The following is a 2,229-nucleotide window of genomic DNA, read 5'->3' on the forward strand; positions in this document are numbered from 1 at the left end:
GTACATTTGTCATCTTCCTACTATTATATTTATTATTATTTTATTTTATTCTTTAGGAGGTGGTTCTGATAAAAAAGGAGAGGATGAGGGGATGGAGGAAGAGGAAGAGTTCTCTGATGGAAGTGCTCCTTCTGAGGAGGAGAGACAATCAAGTCCTTCAGCATTAGAATAGAACCATTCATATTTATAGCAGTTGTTGTTGAGCAAAAAAGTACAAAAATGTAAAACATCTTCTGTGATTGTAAATGGTAGACTATAGTCTACCATGCAATTAGTTGTACATCAGTAGGGCATTTACTCATATTAGTTACTCCTACACAATCCACCCTTGTTCCTCTATCTAAGGAGCCTCACCAAAGGAGCCTCGCCCTTTCTTGTTTTGTTCAAATCGACAGGCCCCCTTTTCTTCTCTCTTGTTATTGCAGCATTGGATGTTTTCTAAAGGAAGTCCTCAGCCATGATTGATTTGTGTCAGTGGAGAGCTAGAATAGGATCCTGGAACTGTTCCCGCCATTGGAGGCAACCCAGTACTTCTACTAGTACTAGTAGTAACACTTACTGTGGAACTGGTAGAGCTAGTGCTAGTAATACTGCACAAGAAAAGGGCCCTAGACTTGTTTTATCTATTTTTTGTCTTCTTATCCTCCTCTTAATATCAGGAGATGTGGAACTTAATCCTGGACCCACTCTTACAGGTAAGGCTAATCTATAGGAACTGTAGTCTAGGGTTTATTATACATCATATCTAATAGATAAGCCAACAAAAGATGAATTGGTTGAGTTATTGAGTAGCTCAAAGTTTACTGCTGGTACTTGGGAACAGTTTGTCTGTTATCTTCCTAACGTGACACAAGAAGTCATTAGTAATATTAACCAGAAAGAGGAAGTGGAGGATGCTGAACATATCGATAGTGTTAGTGCTGTAGCTCAATGTTGCCTGGATAATAATTCTGAAATAACATGGAAAATAATTGTGATGTCACTTTTAGATGCAAAAGAATGCATCTTAACTAAGCAAATTTTGACAAAGATTGAATGTTCTTGTGTTGCAAGAAAAAGTCAGTTTTACATTATATTGATGCACATTTATCATTTATTTTTTAAATAGGAACAAAAGTTGATGCCACTGTAACAGTTGAGACTACATTGAGAAAGCATTTCGCCTTTTTATTTCGTGCCACTGAAGATTGCTTGGAATCTGTTACTGTGGAATTTTTTTCTAAGGGTCTTATTAGTAGAGATGTTCGAAAGTCACCATCTTTTTGTAAAATTGAAAATGAATTTGTAGCATCGTCTTCTTGTGAAGAAGATATGACCAAATTAGAAGAGAAATGTCGTAATTTTGTACATTGCCTTGCTAAAGCAGGTGGTCCAGCTAAAGATGCAGCCATTGCACTAGCTGAAGATTGGGAGCGTGACGTATTGAAGGAACATAATCTGAGGTGGTCTTTAATGATTGACATTAAAACTTTGACTGATTTATTTCTTCCTTCAGAAATTCCACTGAGCTCTGAGGTACCTCAAAAAGTTAAGGAGCTTCGTAAAAGTTTCCTTTCAGTTATGAAGCACATCAGGTCTTACTATAACGATTGTAAGCAGTATAATGTTGAAGATTTTGCTCGATACTTAACGGATGATTATGAAGTGCCTCTTACAGAAGAGCCTTTAACTAATTGTAAAAGCCTTGATAGTCTATTGTATTCAGTTAAAAGTCATTACAGTTTTTTTAAATTTGATTTAATTGAAGACCTTGTGAATGAATTTCCTCTAAGTGATGAGCTACAGTTGGAACTTGACCAGTATGTACAAGAATTAAAACTATTTAAAAAATCAACTGCACTGCAACAAATGAAGGATGCGATAAAGCAAGTACCTATACCACATGAAACCTCAGAAGCACATAGTAGAATTGTTATTAAACTTACTGGGTGCTGGAGTGATAAAACAGTTGAAAGTCTTGAAAACCTCATTCAATACCTTTTTAAACGTGATTCTAAGCGTGCCAAACTGATTGAAATTGATGAAGGATCAATCGTTGTTACATTTCTGGCTTTTTCAACATCACAATCTCTTATTGACAAAGTACAGGATAAAAGTCAGTTTGTCCAGTATCTTGGTATATTTGAAATAATCATTAACGATGACATTGTCATCAAAAGAGAGGAAGATGTTAACTTTAAATTCGAAGACTCACTTTTACATGCCATCAATCACATTGACAGTAATGCA

The 2,229-nt window shown here is 35.7% G+C and overlaps 1 protein-coding gene and 1 long non-coding RNA gene across 3 annotated transcripts in view; one reads left to right on the top strand and one right to left on the bottom strand.

Moving 5' to 3' along the window:
* Positions 1-329, top strand: part of LOC109583545 (uncharacterized) — a 3,856-nt gene extending 3,527 nt beyond the window's left edge. Inside the window, exon 5 of one of the 2 annotated variants that reach the window (XR_002185575.1) lies at positions 57-329. This is a non-coding gene — a long non-coding RNA (uncharacterized LOC109583545). The remainder of the gene's footprint in view (positions 1-56) is intronic. The other variant, XR_002185574.1, reaches the window with a different exon arrangement.
* The window catches only part of LOC100640124 (X-ray radiation resistance-associated protein 1-like), a 14,969-nt gene that overhangs the window by 3,658 nt on the left and 9,082 nt on the right, over positions 1-2,229 (bottom strand). The gene's annotated exons all lie outside the window — the stretch shown is intronic.

This window comes from Amphimedon queenslandica, unplaced genomic scaffold (assembly GCF_000090795.2).
Source record: "Amphimedon queenslandica unplaced genomic scaffold, v1.1 AMPQUscaffold_13298, whole genome shotgun sequence".
Lineage (NCBI taxonomy): Eukaryota > Metazoa > Porifera > Demospongiae > Haplosclerida > Niphatidae > Amphimedon > Amphimedon queenslandica.